Source organism: Rhinolophus sinicus, linkage group LG03, assembly GCF_036562045.2.
Source record: "Rhinolophus sinicus isolate RSC01 linkage group LG03, ASM3656204v1, whole genome shotgun sequence".
Classification (NCBI taxonomy): Eukaryota; Metazoa; Chordata; class Mammalia; order Chiroptera; family Rhinolophidae; genus Rhinolophus; species Rhinolophus sinicus.
In genome coordinates, this window is record NC_133753.1 from 194,208,126 (window position 1) to 194,222,433 (window position 14,308).

Below are 14,308 nucleotides of genomic sequence, written 5' to 3' on the forward strand. Positions count from 1 at the left end.
TCATTTAAAATGCCACCTATTGGCATGTTAAGAGTCTCTTTCTTAATATTCAGTTGCCACAAAGCAAAGAATGTTAGGACAAAGCAGAGGTCACTATTGTTCTTGTGGATGAAAAAGGGCCTCTGTGGAAAGTAACCTCACCTGGGAATCTGAGCATTAATTCCTAACTGGGCAGGTCATGGTGGGTGGTCATGTCCCAGGCCTGTAACTTGTTTACTGAAAGGTTAAGCCAGCGCTGTCCTTGTTCTTGTGAGTTTAGGTGGACACAGTGTTGAAATGCCAGAAGTAATATTCTTTGAAGGCATAAGCCTCAATAAAGCTGAAAAATTAGTTTAAAAATAAAATCCTTTAAAAATTTTTAGCAAAGATTGTAGATGGTAATTTTTGTTTCAGTTTTTGATAATCTGAAATGCATTTCACCTTTCATAGTGAAATGCATTGCTGTTGCATAAACAGTTCCAGAATGAGATTTAGTTCCTCTCAACACTTTAGCGACATAGTTCCCTGCTTTTTGTTTCATTTTTGTGCCTGAGGTGCTATTCTTTGTATTATTTCATTAGGTGATCCTTGTATTTCTTTTTATCCTAAGAAGTTTCTCTATCTCTTTGTTTGTGTATATATTTCATTACAATACACAAAAGGTACACTTTCTGTATTTTAAATCCTTATTGGTCCATGTTGTGATTCCTGTATTGATAGATTCATGCGTTCCATTCGTGTGAAAAATTCTCAGCCATTTTTTTTTTGAAAATTACTTCTCCACCATTGTCTTCTTCTTTTCTGCGGCTCTGATGATTCATATGTTAGATTTTTCTAATATCCTCAATGGGTTTTAACCTCTTGTAACAGAGTATGCTTTATAAAGGTGGCACAACATGCTCTTCTAGAATGTGGGTTCTTGACATTTATCCCATCCAGTAGTGAGATGCACATATGTTCCACACCTTTGAAATTGGATGGATCTCTGTGATGGTCTCAACCAACAGAATATAGCAGATGTGATGCTAGCGGACGTCTAAGGCTAGCATACAGTGACACACTCTTTTGGAACACTTGTTCTTGGAGCTCTGTCTCCACGACATGGCGGAGTATGATCTGTCACGGGGTGTACAGATAAAACCCCGTGGGTAGAGGTCAGATGTAGTTTTGGTTGACAGAGCAAATTGGGTACAAGCTGATAACCACTGTTATTATCCTTCGGCCATGTGAGTGAAGATGTCCTGGGATGATTTCAGCCACTAACTAAAATCAGCCCAGTTTGGAGTCCCCCCCACTGAGGCCCCTGACATCACTGATCAGAAACAAACTGTCCCCACTGTGCCCTGAACAGCTGACTGACCTTCAGAATCCATGAGGATGATAAAATCATTGTTGCTTCAAGCTGCTCAGTTTTGGGCTGGGCTGTTAATGCTGCAATAGAATCTGGAATACTCTGTTTCATCTATTACTGTGCCTTGCCTCACTGTATTTTGCATAATTTCTTTAATGCCATCTTCAAAGACACGACTTACTTCTTCAGTCCATGCCTAATTGATATTAAATGCATCAATTGAGGTTTTATTACTAGTGATTATGTGTTTCGTCTCCATATGCTTTATCTAGTTATTGTCCAAATCTGCCTTGCCATTTCTGATAGTACATCTCTGCTTATTATTTGATTCCACATTTAATTTTTAGATGTTTTATACATAGCGCTTTGTATGCTGTTTATAATTTTAATATCTGAAACCTTTGAAGAGAGTTTATTTACTCTGGATTATTTCCAGTGACTCACTCATTCGGTGGCTTGTTTCTTCTTGCAATTGGTGATATAAAACTTCCCCCATTGATTACACTTAATTACAGAAATGCTGAGGGCTTCCAAGGTATCAATTTATCTTAAAGAAAGTCTCATGTTTAGTTCTTGACCTTTTACAGGTACTAGATTTAGTTTCCTTATACCAGATTTAAGGTGTGCATTTTTCCCAGGGCAAGCTCAAGTTGAATATAATATGTTTTTCCCTCAATTTTAATTTTCTTTTTGCTCTTTCAATATTTGCCTGACATCTAGAAGCTCCAGAATACATTTTAAGTGTATTTGTTCCAATTCACCCAAGACCTAATTGCCTTGTTTCAGTCTGCCATATTGATAGGAGAAGTCCAAGGAAATCATTAAGTATAGATGTGGATTGTAGGTATAGTTATACATAGATATGGTTAATACAAAACCTTTAAAAGTGAGTGTGCTTTACCTTGATGTACATCTTTACATCAACAAGGAACGTGGAAAAGAATTCTCAAATGCATTTAGCAAATTCAAGTTCAATGGTTCGTTCATGTGGATTAGTAAAGAATAAGAGTTTTAATCAATAAGCAGGGCAAAAGGCTTAAAGTTTGAAAGTCCATAAATTGGAAATTTACTATCAGCTTTACTCTTTAATGATTTCTGATTCCTTCCTCATAAATTTCTAATTGTACTTTTAAGAGAAGTTGAATTGGATAATAAAAAATGGATTATAAAACTCATTTCAAATGTTCCTCTAGTTCATGGTTTAAAACAAATAATTATCTTCCTCATGCAGAGGCATTAGATAATTCTCTTTTAACTTATTTGTATACTTTCTAGGTTAACTTTTACTTATGCACCTTAACATGTAAGAGATTTAATAATTCTTTAACATTTCAGTAACACAGGAACCTAGATGCATTAGTATGGCTGCTTTGGGATATGTTTAGTTTGTTATAATATACTGCTCTGTCCATTACATGTAGTTCTGGAGTCCAGGCTGTTTTCTGCCTAAAATAATAAGGGATAAATTGTGACAGTCATGGTGAGATTTTCTTTGCCCATTTCAGCCTTCCATAACCACTCACAAAGGAGAATTACTTTGCACTGGCATTAAAGATTATGCACAGCTTCTGGGAAAAGCTGGAAGATGGAATTCAAGCAATAAAGACTAAATCTGCTCTTTCCAGAAATCACCACTGGAACTAGTTTGAGAAAGACACAAATCACAAGAGAAGCGACAATAGCAAGAGGGGTTTGGAAGATGGAAAAAATGTCAGTAACAGACTTGGGCTAGCCAGGCGTCCGGACTCCTCTGAGATCTGAAGGAGAAAGTGTACACTCTGAGACTGTGGGGACAAAAGCTCGGAATCTCGGTTTATTTATTTGACACGGCATGTTCTTCAAATGGCTTACAACTGGCACCACCAAGTATCTCAGAACATGGGATCAAAGGGGCTAAAATAGGGAAGGTTGCAGGAAAGTCTTAGTAGCCTATTAGAAGCCTATTGAAATAGACCCTGGCGACTCTGGTGGGAGCCGTGGTCAGACAGCCCCAGAAAGACAGTCCCCAAGGGAACCCGACTGCAGAGATGATCCGAGCCTATGCAACACCTTATCAAGAAGCATTTTAAAGGGTGAGTATAACAAAGAACAGCAAAATGTGGCCCAAGAAGAAAAAATGTCATCATAGCCTCCTCTTTGGCTCAGCAGCGAACAAAAACAATAAAGTTTTAATAATGAAAATGTAGTAAACTGGGGTGTAAATCAGTGAAAGCTTGGTTATAATAAGAGAAAGTTGGTAGATGGCATCTGAAAGTGATGAAGTGAGCCAGGAAGGCATGGGGCATAGGGCAGGCCAACACCAGGCCCAAGACCACACTGGGGCCAGCTAAGCTACCCTGAGGTCCAGCCTCCACATGGCCAAGCCCATGTCGCAGGGCAAAGGTCAGAAAGACATAGCCCAAACCAGAGGCAGGATAAAGTCTGGAGGGTGCTGAGGGGTGAAGGGCATTAGTCCTTTTAACTCCCTCTGCTTGTGAAGTGAATAAATTTCTTATAAGGAAACAAACAAAAAAAGCCCCTACCAGGATTCATCATTTTAAGAAGAAAAATAAATACTACTGGAGTCAAAGAACAGATGAGAGAGAGAACGAATATAAAAAAAAAAAATGTACAGAAGAAATGCCATATTGATTTGCTGCCAAAATTAAAAACAAATATAAAGAAATGAAATGTGTTTACATAAGGAAAGACTTATACTGTGGGCTGGTCCCATGAAGAGACTTATTTATCTGCATGGATTAACATGGAAATTGATGTTTATTCGAAGAGACTATGGAGGCCAGTGATTCAGTTGTCGTACTCTCTCACGCTCACCTGGATGTAAGTACGAAGAGAGAAAACTTATTTTTTAAAAATATCCGGACTGCAACCACACCAACTTGAAGGCAACTCAATGAAAACTTTTTCCGGTTACCCATAAACAAAAAGCATTTACATGTTATTTTTTCCCTCTCAGTGTGTTAAGAACCACATGAGTTTAAATATTAATAACTGAAAAGGAGCTAAATACACCCCCTCCCCCTGTCCAACCTTTAAGCTTTCCAATTAAAATTCATCGTTGGCTTGAAAACAGCTAGAGACATTTTAGGCCAAAGGCTATTTTTTTTCTCCAAGATGTTATAAGTGGCCAAGAACAAGAGTGTAGCCTGAAAGTAATTCCACAAACACAGCTAACCATATTCCATAGATCTTTCCTGCACTTTCGCAGCATAAAGCTGACAGAAAATTTAACTAGAAAACAGTCAAAGGCAGAAAGTGGACCATTTTTATTATACGATGAGTTTTCTGATTCTAACCTAGAAGTTAAGATTTATTTGCGGATTCATCTAAATGCATATGTAGCTCAATGTCGCAGAAATGACACATACATTTTCTGATAATAAATAATGGAATTCCAATCAACACAGAGTAAGACTCTCTCGTGAGCACCGCTCCCAGCTGCTCCGGCTTCCTGCTTCTTCACGCTCTTCAATGATCTGATTTTTCTCTTAGTGCTATTATATCTGAAAGGGGCCTAGAATTATATTTCATTGCATAAATGTACAAAACATTTTTATTAATCAGTCTCTCATGGGAAGACATTTAAATTGTTTCCAACTTTTGCTGTGATGGAATGAATATGTTGCAATGAAATCATTTTGGAGCAACTTTGGACACTTTTTCATATAGGTGACTAGAAGTATAATTTTTTTTCAAGTTTATTGGGGTGACAATTGTTAGTAAAATTACATAGATTTCAGGTGTATAATTCTGTATTATATCATCTATAAATCCCATTGTGTGTTCACCACCCAGAGTCAGTTCTCCTTCCATCACCATATATTTGATCCCCTTTACCCTCATCTCCCACCCCCCTCCCCCCTTACCCTCTGGTAACCACTGAACTATTGTCTGTGTCTATGAGTTTTTGTTTCTCATTTGTTTGTCTTGTTCTTTTGTTGTTTTTGGTCTATATACCACATATCAGCAAAATCATACGGTTCTCTGCTTTTTCTGTCTGACTTATTTCACTTAGCATCATACTCTCAAGATCCATCCATGTTGTCACAAACATTCCTATATCATTTTTTCTTACCGCCGAATAGTATTCCATTGTGTATATATACCACAACTTCTTTATCCATTAATTTATCGAAGGACATTTTGGTTGTTTCCATGTCTTGGCCACCGTAAACAAAGCTTCAATGAACATTGGAGCACACGTGTCTATGTATAAATGTTTTCATATTTTTGGGGGTAGATACCCAGGAGAGGGATTGCTGGGTCATATGGCAATTCTATTCGTAATTCTTTGAGGAACCTCCACACTGCCTTCCATAACGGCTGCACCAGTCTGCATTCCCACCAACAGTGTATAAGGGTTCCTTTTTCTCCACAGCCTCTCCAACACTTGTTACTATTTGTCTTGTTGATGATAGCCATTCTGACTGGGGTGAGGTGATATCTCATTGTGGTTTTGATTTGCATTTCTCTGATGATTAGTGATGTTGAGCATTTTTTCATATGTCTATTTGCCATTTGTATGTCCTCTTTGGAGAAATGTCTCTTCAGGTTCTCTGCCCATTTTTCAATTGGGTTGTTTGTTTTTTTGTTGTTGAGTTGCATGAGTTCCTTGTATATTTTGGATATTAGCCCCTTATCAGAGGCACTGTTTGAAAAAAATCTTCTCCCATTCGGTTGGCTGCCTCTTTATTTTGTCGAGGGTTTCTTTTGCTGTGCAGAAGCTTTTAAGTTTCATACAGTCCCATTCGTTTATTTTAGCTTTTACTTCCATTGCCTTTGGAGTCAAATTCATAAAATGCTCTTTGAACCCAAGGTCCATAAGTTTAGTACCTATGTTTTCTTCTATGCAGTTTATTGTGTTGGGTCTTATCTTAAGTCTTTGATCCATTTTGAATTAATTTTGGTTCATGGTGACAGATAGCAGTCTGGTTTCATTCTTTTGCACGTGGCTTTCCAATTCTCCCAGCACCATTTATTGAAGAGGTTCTCTTTTCTGCATTGTATGTTTTTTGATCTTTTGTCAAAAATTATCTGTCCATATTTATGTGGTTTTATTTCTGGGTTCTCAATTCTATTCCATTGGTCTATGTGACTGTTTTCTGCCAATACCATGCTGTTTTGATTATTGCAGCCCTGTAGTACAAGCCAAAGTCAGGAAGTGTGATACCTCCAGTATTGTTCCTTTTTTCTTAAGATTGCTTTGGCTATTCGGGGTCCTTTTTGGTTCCAAACAAATCTGATGATTTTTCATTCTATTTCTTTAAAAAATGCCATTGGGATTTTGATGGGGATTGCATTAAATCTGTATATTGCTTTGGGTAATATGGCCATTTTAACTATGTTGATTCTTCCAATCCATGAGCACGGAATGTCTTTCCATTTCTTTGTGTCTTCTTCAATTTCTTTTAAAAATGTCTTATAGTTTTCAGCATATAGGTCCTTCACATCCTTGGTTAAGTTTATTCCTAGGTATTTTATTCTTTTTGCTGCAATTGCAAAAGGAATTGTTTTTTGTGTTTTGTTTTTTTTTGTATTTCTTTTTCTGAGATTTCATTATTAGTATATAGGAATGCAATGGACTTTTTTATGTTGATTTTGTAGCCGGCAACTTTACTGTATTCGTTGATTGTTTCTAATAGCTTTTTGGTGGAGTTTAGGGTTTTCTATATATAGCATCATGTCATCTGCAAAGAGTGACAATTTAACTTCTTCATTCCCAATTTGGATGCCTTTTATTTCTTTCTCTTGCCTGATTGCTTTGGCAAGGACTTCCAACACTACGTTGAAAAGCAGAGGTGATAGGGGACATCCCTCTCGTGTTCCTGAACATAGAGCAAAAGGCTTCAGTTTTTCACCATTAATTATGAGATTAGCTGAGGGTTTGTCATATATGGCCTTTATTATGTTAAGGTATTTTCCTTCTATACCTATTTTATTAAGTGTTTTAATCATAAATGGATGTTGTATCTTGTCAAATGCTTTTTCTGCATCAATTGATATAATCATATGATTTTTGTCCTTTATTTTGTTTATGTGATGTATCACATTGATGGATTTGTGGACGTTGAACCATCTTTGTACCACGGGGATGAACCCCACTTGGTCGTGTTGAATAATCTTTTTAATACATTGTTGTATTCGATTTGCTAGAATTTTGTTTAGGATTTTTGCATCTGTATTCATCAGAGATATTGGTCTGTATTTTTCTTTTTTGTGTTGTCCTTACCAGGTTTTGCTATCAGAGTAATGTTGGCCTCATAAATGAATTAGGGAGTACTGTCTCTTCTTCAATTTTTTGGAAGAGTTTTAGCGGGATTGGTATTAGATCCTCTTTGAAGGTTTGGTAGAATTCACTAGTGAAGCCATCTGGTCCCAGACTTTTGCTTTTGGGAAGGTTTTGGATGACCGATTCAATTTCGTTACTGGTGATCGGTCTGTTTAGATTTTCCAGTTCTTCATGGTTCAGTCTAGGAAGGCTATATGTTTCTAAGAACTTGTCCACTTCTTCTAGGTTATTGAATTTGGTTGCATATAATCCTTCATAGTATTCTTGGATGATCCTTTGTATTTCTGTGGTGTCCGTGATAACTTCCCCTTTTCATTTCTGATTTTGTTAATTAGTGTCTTCTCTCTTTTTATCTTAGTGAGTCTAGCCAAGGGTTTGTCAATTTTGTTAATCTTTTCAAAGAACCAGCTCTTTGTCACATTAATTTTTTCTATTGTCTTTTTGTTCTCTATTTCATTTAGTTCTGCTCTGATTTTTGTTATTTCCTTTCTTCTGCTGACCTTGGGTTTCATTTGTTCTTCTTTTTCTAGTTCTTTAAGGTGTAACATGAGGTTATTTATTTGGGAGTTTTCTTGTTTCTTGAGATAGACCTGTAATGATATAAATTTCCCTCTTAAAACTGCTTTCGCTGCATCCCCAAAATTTTGGTAGGATGTATTTTCATTGTCATTTGTTTCTATGTATCTTTTGATCTCTCCTCTAATTTCTTCTTTGATCCGGTCATTCTTTAAAAGTATGTTGTTTAGTCTCCATGTATTTGTGTTTTTTCCCGCTTTCTTTTTGCAGTTGATATCCAATTTCAAAGCCTTGTGATCAGAGAATATGCTTGGTATGATTTCAATCTTCTTAAATTTGCTGAGGCTGATTTTATGTCCCAATATATGGTCTATCCTTGAGAATGTTCCATGTACACTAGAAAAGAATGTATAGTCTGATGTTTTAGGATGAAGTGCTCTATATATGTCAATTATGTCCATTTCATCTAATGTGTCATTTAGGGCTGCTATTTCGTTATTTATTTTCTGTTTGGATGATCTATCCATAGCTGTCAATGATGTATTTAAGTCCCCTAGTATAATTGTGTTTTGGTCAATTTCTCCCTTTAGTTCTGTTAGTAGTTGCTTGGTATATTTCGGTGCTCCCTGATTGGGGGCATAAATATTGATGACTGTTATGTCTTCTTGTTGTATAGTCCCCTTTACCATTATGAAATGTCCATCTTTGTCTCTTGTTATCTTTTTCACCCTGAAGTCTGTTTCATCTGATATCAGTATGGCTACACCTTATTTTCTCTGGATACCATTTGCTTGGAGTGTCAATTTCCACCCTTTCACTTTGAGTCTATGCTTGTCCTTGTAGCTGAGATGTGTCTCTTGGAGACAGCATATGGTTGGGTTTAGTTTTTTGATCCAATCTGCTACTCTGTGCCTTTTTATTGGTGAGTTCAGTCCATTTACATTTAGGGTGATTATTGATATGTGAGGATTTCCTGTCATTCTATCTTTAGTTTTCTGGTAAGGCTGTGTCTCCATTGTTTCTTTGCCTTTTTGTTGTTGTCTGTTATTTCTGTGTGGTGGTATTCTATGATGTTTCCCTCTGTTTCTTCTTTTATTACAGTATATATTTCAGTTCTGGATTTTTTTTTTGAGTGGTTACCCTTAAGTTTATGTAAAAGAAAGTTTGATATTTAGAGTATTCCACTTTCTTCAGCACGCTTACTTTCTCCATTCCCATATTCCGGTTCAGGCCTTTACTCTCCCCCTTTTTATATTTCGGTTGCCACAAATTGTCCCTGTTGATGGTGGTCGAATAGCCTCCTTTAGTATTTCTTGTAGTGCAGGTCATGTATTAGAAAATTCCCTCAGCTTCTGTATGTCTGGAAAGGTCTTTATTCCTCCTTCATATCTAAAGGATATCTTTGCTGGATATATTATTCTTGGCTCATAATTTCTCTCTTTCAATAGTTTGAATATTTGGTTCCACTCCCTCCTGGCTTGTAGAGTTTCTGCTGAAAAATCTGATGATAATCTAATGGGCTTTCCTTTGTAGGTTACCATCTTCTTTTCCCTGGCTGCCTTGAGGATTCTTTCTTTGTCGTTGATTTTAGACAGCTTCAGTACAATGTGCCTTGGAGAAGGCCTGTTGCAATTGAGGTAATTAGGTGTTCTATTTGATTTTTGGATTCGAGGATCCAGTTCTGTCCACAAGTTTGGGAAGTTCTCATCGACAATTTGTTTGAATATATTCTCTGTTTCCTTCTCTCTTTCTTCTCCTTCTGGTATGCCCATTATTCTTATATTGCTCTTTTTGATGGAGTCAGAAAGTTCTTGTAGAGTTCTTTCATTTCTTTTAAGTCTCAAGTCTCTTTCTTCTTCCATCCGTGTCATTTCCAGGTTTCTATCTTCGATGTCATTGATTCTTTCCTCCATCTGGTCAACTCTACTACCTAAGCTGACTATTTCATTCTTAATTTCTTCTATTGAGTTCTTAATCTCTAGAAATTCTATTTGGTTCTTTTTAAAAATTTCAATCTGTTTCGTAAAATGCTCATGTTGTTCTTTGATTGTGTTTCTGATTTCATTAAACTGCCTTTCTGTGTTTTCTTGAATCTTGCTGAGTTTTTTCAGAACTGCAATCTTGAATTCTCTGTCATTTAAGTCACATATTTCCATATCTTTAAGTTCCTTTTCTGGAGACTTTTCATTTTCTTTCTGAGGTGTCTTGTTGGTTTGGTTATTCATGGCAATTACTGATTTATTATTTCTCTTCCTAGACATCTACAGGAGTGGCTTCTGCAACAGGTTGATAGGAAGAGGTCTTTCTTTTGTTTTCCAGTACTTGTTGGTAGAATGTTTTATTTTCTCTCCGACTGCAGCTTTTTTTCCCCCTCTCACACGGTAGTGCTATGTTTTATCTGCACTATTCCATCTTCTCACACAATGGGGGGATTCCCTGGGAGATGGGCTCCTCCTCTGTTAATAGTTCGCCTGGGTCACAGGGCACAGTGTCCGTGTGGGTATGCGGAGAGCTTCTGAAGTTCCAAAGCTCTTCCTGCACCAGATTCAGAGCCCATGTATTTCAGCAGTTCTGTTTACTCCTGCAGGAATCCACCCAGATAGGTGGGGCCAGGGGTGGGGTGAGTTGTGAAAGGTGGCCCAGAGCAATGGCAGTGCCCACCACCACAGCCTGTCCTGCTTCCACAGGTCCCTCCCCTTTGCCGGAACTAGTTGGGCTGCGAATCTGTGTCTGTGGTCCACAGTTCTCAGAACAGCAAATATTCTGTTCTTTTGATCTGACACTGCTACCGTTCCACTTCTAGCACCGGGCAGGTGGGGGCGGGGTGAGCTCTGGGAGGGTAGGGAGGGGCGGCTAGTCTCAGTTCCTAAGGCTTCCATTCTCTGCTTGGCAGTGAGGGCTTAAACCAACGTTTTCAGCCTTCTTCCCTCAGTCTTTTCTCCGAGGTCTCTGCTGTGAGCGTTGGTTTCAGCCGTGTTATATGCTGTCCCCTCAGCCCTGTGGGCCATAAGCGGAGCCCTAGCGGTCTGAGTTCTTCCCTCTCCCACAGCTGCGGTAGTTCCGGGATGCAGCAAGCTCGGGGCACTGAGCCTGTCTGAGTTCTTTGCCCACGCGGCTCTGTCTCCGCACTTCTGCCCTCCTCCCTTGCTGGCAGGATTTGCCCACCTTTAGGTGAATTCAATAGTGGGCCTCTTTGTCTTGCCTGTCTGCTGTGCAGGGAGTCCTTTGTGGAGTTATTGTTGTTCGATTAGTTGATAATTCCAGGGGAGATTTACAGAGGCTCACCTCACGCCACCATTTTGATGACGTCTGGAAATATAATTTTTGAGTCGAGGTTTAAGCGCATTTTTATATTGGAATAATATTCATCTTGTAGTTTCCTTCCTACCTGCTGCCTCAACCTTACCAACAGCCCCTCTGAACACGAGCATTATAGTGGTCTTAGTGGGGGCAGATGAAAGGACAAAATGCAGTTCAGTCTGAAGTCCCCAAACTCTGTCTCTAAGGAAAGTATATTTATATAATTGAGGCAATTTCAGTATGGGTGGAGCCCAGGGTGAGCATGGGAAGCTGTGGTAGGGGTGAGGATGCAAATGATAACAGGGATGACCCGATCACAGCTTCTTTCATGCTACATCATAATACTGGGCTTTCCTCTGATGTCCAAAGGGGGACTTTGCAGGATTCTGTACTGCGAGGGATGTGATCAGATGTGTGCTTCAGAAACACCACCATGGCAGCAGTGTGGAACAGCACCTGGGTGGGGAAAGATGGATGGCAGCAAGGTGGAGGAGTCTGTTGCCATGACAACTTATGAGGGATGGTGGGGACCAAGAAGTGGACAGACCTAAGAAATTGTAGGTGGAGCACTTACAAGCACCATCACTTAGAGGAGAAGTCCTACCTTATGAACCCACAGAATACATGACAGAGTATAAATTGAGGTGACTTTAAGCCTCTAAGCTTTGGAGTGTTTCACTGCACAGCAGTGACACCTGAAATATTGGCCATGCTGTTGCTGTACAATGGGACAGGTGGGCTCACTCTTCCCCTCCTGTTACCATAGAGAGAAGAACGCTTGTGTTAACAGTCCCACCAGCAACCATGGGATAGGAAGAAAAGAGTCCCCCATGTGGAGATGGCTACTATAATCAAAGATGAAGGAAAGAGAGGCTGGGGGCACAGAACAAATGTGTGTCACCACCTAGTGAGATTGGGAAACAAAGAGAACTGAGGATCAAGTCTTACACCACACCAGAGCTTAGTTGGCAGAGACGAAAAAAACACTGGAAGAAAGAAAGAGAACATACAATGCATGAGCTCAGAGATTACAAGTCTTGAAAGAGAAGAAGTATCCATTCCTTAAATTGCATATAGAAGTACATCCTCATCAGGACAGCGTCTGTGACTCATTTCCTTTTCTATGTATTACTCCACAATAAGAACATATTAAAGTGGGAAGGCAGAGATGGTGTCTACACATGAAGATTGCAGGGAGTTTGAATGGACTTTCAGTAGCTTGGTAGACTGAGTTGAATTGAAACTTGCTCTCCAAAGATGTGTGTCCATAAAGTCCGGGAACAGTGATAAGCACACAAAACATCATCAAGGACATCTTCAATATGAAACATATTATCCATGTTTCCAGACTTTATGGACACCTTGAAATATGCTAAATAAAATATGATAAAAATGACCTTAATTGATCACTTAGCTCCAAATCAAGGGACACCCTGTGGTCCAGAAGTATTGGGGAACTCAAGCTGAATCCCCAGCAGCCTGAGGAGATACAGGATCTGGACTCAGGAACAAGGGGGCATAAGATTTTAAATCCCCTGGGAAAGCAAGTTTTTTGGCCTTAACCCCAGGAAGGGGACATAGGGCTGACTCCCTGGCAGAGATGGGGTCTTTACAATGCTGCCAGTCTGAGCAGGCAAGGAAAACTACCACCACCCACAAGTGGCAAGCGAGCTTGGTCTCTTCCTGTGCCTCCAGGATCAGAGCCCTTCCCCCACCCCCTCTGAAAATCCCAGCTTCTGGAGGACAGCGTTGTTGACTCTTTGACTCACTTCCGAATCCAGCACCTAGAGCCGTGCCTCACGCTATGTGCTCAATACATCGTTGTTGAATTATGGGAAACTATATATGGAGTCCTTGCCACACAGGTGCGTGGGGTCTGAATAAACATTACCTACGTGGGTCAAAACTCCCAGCCTGAGACTATACCAGAAAATGTGGCCCTAGATTGATGAAACCAGCAACTCTAGCAGAAACCAAGGTAAAATCCTTTTGAATTGTTCACATCCATTGAGCAGGCCCAGGCACTCATTGGGAGCTTGGAGGTGGGCACAAGCTCCATGGCCCAGTTAGCTGTGACATTGCATCCGGCCCTCCTGTGGTCTTTGGGTGGGTCCCAGTGGTGCAGGCTTATCTTATGTGAGACTGGAGTCCATGCATGGTTATTATGCAATTGCCTCTTTCCTAGTCATTGCACACACTCAGCTACAGAGTGTGGTATTGCTTCTGTTATATTACGAGTGAGGAACGCCATGCTAGGTGACGAGCACCAACCCAGCACCATGCGATCTGCGTTTTTCTCTGCAATTGAGAGACATGAGAGCAATGAACTTCCTCTCAAGGCCCCTCTGGAAGGATGTGGCGTGTGCCTGGAAGGGCTTCTGGGAGAAGACCCAGCACTGGAGGGGGCAGTATGTGGCGCCTTGGTGGACAGGGCCAGCTTGACGGCCACCTCCTTTCCCCCACCTCCCCTTGGGCCTGGTGAGAATAAGCACAGTCTGCCCTTCATGCCTTCGTATTCAGGTTGAGTTTCTAAGATTTCTAATTCCAATCAGGATGTGAAAGTTTCTTCTTTTAATGGGGAATTTTAGCTGAAGATCTCAAAAATACCCCTTTTTGGGGTTATCTTTTGATGGCTTTCAGTGATTGGGAGTGGCAGTTGGCAGACTATTTGGATGTTTTTAATGGGTTTTCATCATACATGATTTATTATTCATGCTGGTGTGAAGCCTCTGGTTATTCAACTGCTGCAGATTAACACAGATAACATGTCAGTCCCATAAAAAGACAAATCATTGAGTATCAACTCCCCATTCATGTTCTCAACAGAAGCTGTGGAATGCACATCTTAGGAGCCTCAGCAAGCAGTTAGATCT